Genomic DNA, 8,975 nt, shown 5'->3' with positions numbered 1-8,975 from the left:
GATGCTATTATTATTATTTTGCTTTTTTTGGAGGGAAGGCAGGGCAATTGGAATTAAGTGACTTAAGTCACACAACTAGGTTTTTTTTGTGTGTTAAGTGTCAGCGGCTGGATTTGAACTCAGGTCCTATTGACTCCAGGGCTGGTGCTCTATTCACTAGCCACCTCAAGATGCTATTATTATTATCTCCATTTTATGGTTGAGGAAACTGAGGTAGATAGAGGTTAAGTAACTTGCCCGTGATCACAAAACTGATTGCTCTCAAAGGGAGGATAATACTTAGCTTACTCTTCTTAGCTTACATTACATACAAATGACCATCACAAATAACTATTAAACTTCTTTATAAAAATAAAAATTAAATAGAAATAAGAAAAGTTATGCAGATTAGCATAGACCAAATAATACATAAAAGTAAATGACTTCTCACTCTAGGAATAAGATATGATTTCAGCTCCCCCAAGAAGAGAACAATGGGAGGGAGAGGGGGAATGATTCTGGTTTTAGCTGTCTCTAGGATTGGAAGCTCTAAATGTTTAAGGACATTTAGGGAGATTGGCTTATTTTACATTATTGTGACTTCAAAACTTTCTAGTAGCAATTTTTAAATCTGTATTTACCTCTCTCAGAGTCCTACATCTCAAGAAATTCTTTTTCTACTCATGTAGGTACAAAGTGTTACAGTTCAGTATTCTCTTATTCAATCAGAAGTCATATCTCCCTCCACATACCCAGCACACAGGTCATAAGGCTGTTCCTCAGGAATACTGACTAACCTGAATGAGCATAGGTTCTTCATTCTTCTCCTGAACCAAAAGTTTTTGCAGGCCCTTGAAAAAAAATCAGCTAGAATAAGTTTAAAACCTGTAACTCTACAGCATAAATACAAATATCTACACTTTAAAACAAGTACGATTTTCCTAGCATCCTAGATAAGCAACTTACAGTACCAATGAAGACAAGGGAAACAAATGCACAATTAAAGTACATGAAATAGACATGACACTATACAAAGCATTTTCTGTTGAGTTGTTTCAGTAGTCTCCAACTCTTTGTGATCTTCTTGGGGATTTTCTTGGCAAAGATACTGGGATGGTTTGCCATTTCCTTCTCCAGCTCATTTTACAGACGAGGAACTGAGGCAAACAGGGTTAAGTGACTTGCCTAGGGTCACACAGCTAGTAAATGTCTGAAGCCAGACTGGAACTAGGAAGATGAGTCTTCCTGACTTCAGGCCATATGTAATAGAGTGTCTCAGACATCAGCCAATCAACTGGGGGAGTATAAAAAGATTGCCTTGTTACACTGAGGGCCTAGTTGAGATCACATAACAAATTTCATCCAAAACCAGGTCTCAATTAGTGTAAATCCACAGAGGGAGACTTATGAATTCAGATTTGAACTACTCAAAGTTATAATTATATAAAATATGGTAATTGACTTCAACATAATGGAAATCTGTAATGCTAATTCAAATAATGAAATCTCTACAGGAGATTGGTTGACCATGGTACTTAATTGTATCCCAAATTTCTCAAGATAAATGAATTCATTTGGAAGGACAATGGTCACAAATTTTATGGATTAAATCAAAGGTATAGGTTGATAGCCTTGTTGATTGTTTTGGGTTTTTTTTGGAGGGGGGAAGGCAGGGCAATTGGGGTTGTGACTTCCCCAAGGTCACATGTGTTAAGTGTCTGAGGCCGGATTTGAACTCAGGTCCTCCTGACTCCAGGGCCAGTGCTCTATTCACTGCATCACCTAGCCACCACTAGCCTTGATAATTGAAGGTCTATTACCAGAACATCAACAGGACACTAAACGTAAAATTCTAGCTGACTTATCTAGGGAATTACTTGTCTTTTATCTGACTACCAACATTGAAGCAACTGTAACCAATAAGGAATCATTCTATTACACAAATACATAAAAGTTACATTACTTCTCAAAAACTTGTTTTCTTAACTATAAAACAAGGGTTGAGTTCTGTCTCTTTCAACTTTGAAATTCTATGATTATATGAGTCAATGTTCATGTGGTTTTTTTTAAATTAACTTTCTTAACATCCTCAATGGGGTAACTTTTATTTTGTATTTTTATGCTAAAAGCCAAAGATAATGGAAAAGGTATAATGAATAAATAGGGATGTGACTTCAAAGTATTCTTCATGGTATTCTCTAAATTGTACTCAAGGATCAAATTATGGAGATCTAGGGTATATAGTCTCCTACATTCTTGCTTCAGTGTCTCCCATTTTTGATTCTAGGTAAAGGTCAATTTTGAGGTATTTCAATTATAAAATATCATCTCAAGGGCAGAGCCAAGATGGTGGAGTAGAAACAAGACTTCCACGGGGCTACCACTTCCTCCTCCTCCAATACATGTAAAAAATGACTCTAAACAAACTTTAGAGCTACAGAAGCCACGGGGTGACAGAGAGAAACTAACCTCCTGCTCAAGACAGCCCAGCAGGCTGGCAGGAAGGGTCCAGTGCAGCATGCTGGGAGCCAAGCCCAGCCCTGAGTGAGTCCAAGGTTTTAGCCTCAGAGTGGCCCAAACAGCCACAGCTAGAGGGACTTCGGGAGAGTGGACCACCAGCAGCTGTGGCAGTTTCGAGAATTATCAACCCATAAATTCCAAAGAAAAAGTGAGAGGTCAGTGGACTTTGGGAACAGGGAGTTCGAGAGTGCAGTCCAGCCTTTGCTCCTGGGGCGAGAAGTGGCTGAGGCATGGCAGCCTCAGCCACATGGCTGCTTCAGAGCTCCTGGCCTGCAGATTGCAGGGGGACCAAGCAACCAGTCTGAGGGGTAATCACTCTTGCTTTAACCTGCTTGAATCTGAATTCCTATCCTGGGTGGAGGTCCTGGGGTGTGTGACCAGTGTGAAAGAGCCAGTGGAGGCTTCTGAGAGGGCACCCAACTAATAGCTCTGGCAGCTGAGAAAACCCCAGTGATTTGGGACAAAGCTCTCCTCTCTGAAAGCAGAGTTCTACTATGGCAAGAGGTTGAGTGGCAACATGAGCAAGCAAAGGAAGCAAAGCAAGCACAGTGGTCCAACTTTGGATTCCTTTTTGGGGACAAAAAGGATCAAGGCATGGAGCAGGAGGAAAACAACAAAGTCAGAACTCCTGTACCAAAAGCTTCCAAGAAAAATATGAACTGGTTATAGGCCATAGAGGACCTTAAGAAAGACTTTGAAAACTAAATAAGAGAAGTAGAAGAAAAATTGGGAAGAGAAATGAGAATGATGCAAGAGAATCATGAAAAGAGAGTCAACAACCTGACTGAAGAAAATAAAACCTTAAAAAATAGACTAACTCAAATGGCAAAAGAGGCTCAAAAAGCCAATGAGGAGAAGAATGCCTTAAAGAGTCAAATTTGCCAGATGGAAAAAGAATCTCAAAAGCTTACTGAAGAGAATAATTCCTTCAGAATTAGATTGGAGCAAATGGAAGCTAATGACTTTATGAGAAATCAAGATACTATAAAACAGATCCAAACAATTGAAAAAATAGAAGGCAATGTGAAATATCTCATTGGAAAAACCACTGACCTGGAAAATAGATCCAGGAGAGATAATTTAAAAATTATTGGACTACCTGAAAGCCATGATCAAAAAAAGAACCTAGAAATTGTTATTCAAGAAATTCTCAAGGAAAATTGACCTGATGTTTTAGAACCTGAGGGCAAAATAGAGGTTGAAAGAATCCACTGATCACCTCCTGGAAAAGATTCCAAAAAGAAAACTCCTAGGAATATTATAGCCAGGTTGTGGAGTTCCCAGATCAAGGAGAAAATATTGCAAGCATCCAGGAAGAAACAATTTGAGTATTGTGTAAACACAATCAGGATAACACAGGATCTGGCAGCTTCTACACTGAGGGATCAAAGGGCTTGGAATATGATATTCTGGAGGTCAAAGGAGCTGGGATTAAAACCAAGAATCACCTATCCAGCAAAACTGAGTATCATCTTTCAGGGGAAAATATGGTCATTCAATGAAATAGAGGACTTTCAAGCATTCTTGATGAAAAAACCCTAGTTGAATAGAAAATCTGACACAGGTACAAGAAGCAAGAGAAGCATGAGAAGGTAAACAGGGAAAAGAAATCATAAGGAACTTATCAAATTTGAACTATTTACATTCCTACATGGAAAAACAATAATTGTAACTTATGAAACTTTTCTCATCATGAGAATAATTGAAGGGAATATAAATGTATATGTATATATGTATATATACATACATATGTCTATATAGGAGGGTATATGGGTGTATGAATATATATATGTGAGTGTGTATATATATGTGCACAGGTATACATAGAGAGAGTGCACAGAACCAATTGAATAGGAAGGGATGATACTTAAAAGGTAAAATTGAGAGGTGAGAGAGAAATATAATGAGAGGAGATAGGGAGAGACAGAATGGGGTAAATTATCTCATGATGAGGCAAGGGAAAACTGTTACAATGGAGGAGAAGAACAGGAAGGCAAAATGAAGGGAATGAGTCAACCTTTCTCTCATTGAATTTGGCTTAGGGAGGGAATGACATACACACTAAATAGGGTATCTCACCCTACAGAAGAGTAGGAGGAAAGGGGGTGTGAGGGGGGATGATGGAGGGGAGGGGAGTGTGGGGGGGAGGAAAGTTGGAAGCACACACTTTTGAAAAGGGTCAGGGTCAAAGTAGAGAATAGAACAAGGGGGGGGGATAGGATGGAGGGAATTATAGTCGTCTTTTACAATATATCCACTATGGAAAGGTTTTGCATAGCTACATATGTACACCCTATATTGAATTGCTTATCTTCCTAGTAAGGGTGGGTAAGGAGGGAGGAAGGGAAAGAATCTGGAATTCAAAGTTTTAAAATCAAATGTTTAGAAAAAAATATATATTTTTTCATGCAACTGGGAAATAACATATGCAGGCACTGGGGCATAGAGATCCATCTTGCCCTACTGGAAAGCTGGAGGGAGGATGTGGGAGGATGTAGGAGAGTGCAGATTGGGGGAGGGGGTATTCAGTGGAATCGCTGTTTTGGGGTGGTGGGTAAGGGAAAGATAAGGAGGAAATTTGTAACTCAAAATTTTGTAGAAATGAATGATGTAAACTAAAAATAAAAATAAAATTTAATTTAAAAAAATCATCTCAAGTTGGCAAGAACTTCCAAGATCATTTAATCTAACATGAAATATGAATAGTCCTTACAAAAGCCCTGAAAAAGTCATCTTGCCTCTATTTTCATGCCTCCCATGAGACGAGAAAGAATTATTTTTCTCCTGTCTGTAACAATTAGTACAACAGCATTTTTAATACTGTTCTGATAAATGTGTCACCCAACCAATAAGTATCTGAGACAAGATTTGAATCGAGGACTTTCTTCCTAACTCCAGAACTAGCATTCTTTCTATTATACCATACAGGCCTCTCCAATGAAACTTCTCATTTTGAGTCTGTGACCACTTCTTGGAATCTCTGTTTCTTCTCTAACAAAATAGAGGTAATAATAATGTTACTACCTCTCTTAAAAAGGTGTTATGAGCTATACTCCAGGCAATGATACAGTCTTAGATGTGTATCTACTAGATTGAATATGAGGGGAGGGGAATGTGTCTTGAACTCATTATTTTGGGAACTGGCCAATAATGAGTTATTTATGATGCTAATGAAAAAACACATTCCATATCCATTATTTTAAAAGTAAAATAGACTTATTTTGCAGATGATGACAAAGACCCTAAAAGTAATGTGAAAATTATGAATTGACTAAAAATTAGAAACTTATTTTCAATCTCACCCATGAAATTAAAGCATTGCCTTATTTAATTTCCAAGGTGATAATAGAGGAGTTAAATTATTGCCCATGCTCAACATTTGTGCAAATGCTTTGCAAATTACCTACTTGGTAATAAAGGCATGCAGCTTATCAATGATCCATTTAATATAACTGCTTCGAGTCAGCATAGTCTATAGATTACTGGACAAATAACCAAGAGATTTTAAAGCGTTTAAAAATTTGTATTTTTTCCTTTACATCCAGGACAATAGAGTATCCTTTGCTGCTTATTTTAAACCACCCTACTTGGCCATTTGGAGGCAGCTGGGTTGCTCAGTGTATAGAGCACTGGGCCTGGATTCAGGAAGACCTTAGTTCAAATGAAGCCCAAGACACTTAGTATCTGTATGGCCCTGGGCAAAGTCATTTACCCTCTGTTTACTTAAATTCACCAGAGAAGGAAATGACAAACTTCTCTAGTATCTTTGTCAAAAAAAGAAAATAACAACAAAACCATGGACAGTATGGTGTACAGGGTCATGAAGAGTTGTACAGGGCTGAACAACAACAATAACAAAACCATCTATAACAAAGAAAGATTCAGCTATACGTTTTTATTTAGATTGTCTGCTTTTATAAGCATGTGCTAATTTAACTATTTTGACTTTGAAGACATTTTTCCACTGGTCCTTAGTTTCAAGAAAATAAGTCAAGCAGCAAGAGAGAATGTTTTTAAAGAAAATAAGTCAAGCAGGAAGGGAATATGAGAAATGTCGTGAATGTAGAAACAGCAACTAATTGTATATATGGAGTAAGGGACAGTGAAAAGAACAAAAGAATGTTGTCATTATGAACCTGAGGCCCTGGAAGGATGATGATGCCTTTGACAGAAAGAGGGAAGTTTGGAAGAATGGAGAATTTAGACTTATAATAATGAGTTCAGACTTAGATTTGTTGAACACAGACAGGGACAAAAACAAAAAGAAAACAGAAAGTGACCAGGATTGTCAACTATTATAAATACTGGTAGATTGATGAGCTAGGAGCAGAGAAATCACTTTCCCTCCCCAGAATTATGGTGAGCAAATTCTGTTGTAATGAAAAATAAATAAAAGCATAGACTTGGATAAAGTCAATTACCATTTACTCAGAAAATATAACCAATATATATCTAGTAAATACCACAAGGAAGATAAAACCATATAGAAACCATCTTACCCAGCTAATACTTAATGTCCTAGCCAAGTAGATAGAAGCAAAAGGCAGTACCTGGTTAGAATATAAACTCATTTTCAAGATATTAAGCAAAGATGATGGTTGGAAATGATGAAAAGTATTATCTCATAAAATATCAAGAAGAAAAATGAAAAGATGAATTTACAGAATGTTTGGTGAGAGAGCTAATTAAGTTTTCTCTTCAAAGATATTTAAGGCTGAAACCAGAAGGAGGTCAATGAATAGATCCCCCCACAAAAATGAAAAAGAAAATATTTATAAAGACTTCTATAACTTCTCTATCAAGGTAGTCAAACCATTACTTTGTACTAACAGACCCAACATATTTCATAAGGAATGCAGAACATGATGAGAACAAATATACAGTACAGATCCATAATAGAGAAAATACAATGTTGAGGGTGTTGAGGGATTGATTCTTGAGATATCTGAAAGATATCTCCAAAAATACCAAACTCCTGAAAAAAAAAAACCTTCTGGAAAAAAATGGACCTTATTATAACCAAAAAAAAAATGTGACTCCAGAAAATATTAATAAGTACCAATCCCTATGCCTGCTTTCCCATCTCTATAAAATATGTTTACATATAAATCAAGGACATCATTGATAAAGATATGAAAAGCAAACAGACAAGCTTTCACAAATTATATTCTAAGACAGAGAATCATACAATTGGCTGAAAAGTATAGAGAGTACAAAAGTCCTATTGTGTTGCTTGAGTATTTTAAAAAATTTAATTGGGGGGGAAGGGCTTAAAACTGTCTTTGGCTTTCTTCATCCAGGTATTTCCTATACATGTATGTTGTTGTTGTTCAGTTATTTCAGTCCTGTACAACTCTTCATGACCCCTCCTTGGGGAGGTTTTCTTGGCAAAGAGTAGTTTGTCATTTCCTATTCCAGCTCATTTTACAGATGAGGAAACTGAGGCAAATAGGTTTAAGTGACTTGCCCAGGATAACACAGCTAATAAATATCTGAGGCTGCATTTAAACTCATAAAGATGAGTCTTCCTGATTTCAAAGCCCAGTGCTCTCTCTATCAAGTCTGCCACCTTGCTGCCCCTAATATATACATGTATAGCCATACAAAATTTCTTGCAGGATATTAAAGACAATTTTTACCCTTTGATTACTGTAATATCAAACCAAGCATAAAATAGAGAGGAATGCTCAGGAAAGCTTTTTGCCATTATCATGGAGAACAAACAGATACTGCTTGTGATGAATGCATTTATCACCACATTGTGCTGATTGCATCAATCCCTGTAGTAGGTTAGAGTTACCTAAAAGAGATATATAAACAGGTTGGAAGAATTTATCTTATGGAAGAAAATTTGAGTTATTGAAGAATATTTGTCATCCAGACTATGTATATGGAATTTAATAGATAACCCATAGCGATGATCCATCTGTACACATAACTTGGACAGACACTGTATGTAGACAAAATAAGCTAGGTTCAGAATTAAATAGTTTGGGGAAAGAGTGCCATACATGGGGTGGCTGGGTGGGGCAGTGAATAGAGCACCAGCTCTGGAGTCAGGAGGACCTGAGTTCAAATCCGGCCTCAGACACTTAACACAAAAAAATTGCCCTAACTTCCCTCCTCCAAAAAGAAAAAAAAAAAGAGTGCCATACATTGTCTTTGGAAAACTATGTGGTACTTTTTTTAGTTGATTTTTTAAAAATTCTAAATTTAATGAATGCCAAAAATAAAAACATCTTCACATACAATGGAAGCTCCCTGTTCCCTCTCCAAACCCTGCATTGAAAAAAGAAATAAAAACAATCCACTTAATAAATAAGTAAAGTCAAGGAAAACAAATCTATGTCTAAAAATGTATGTCTTATTCTGTACCTTGACTCTATGGCCTCTCAGTCAGGAGGTGGGTAGCATGTTTCATTATTAGACCTCTGTAGTTGGGGTTGGTCATTCAATGTGTGATCTTTAAAAAGTTT

The sequence above is a fragment of the Petaurus breviceps genome, unplaced genomic scaffold (assembly GCF_028583685.1).
Source record: "Petaurus breviceps papuanus isolate PSGF00001 unplaced genomic scaffold, PetGlider_PUasm1.0 221, whole genome shotgun sequence".
NCBI lineage: Eukaryota > Metazoa > Chordata > Mammalia > Diprotodontia > Petauridae > Petaurus > Petaurus breviceps.
Note: the sequence above shows the minus strand (reverse complement) of the source record.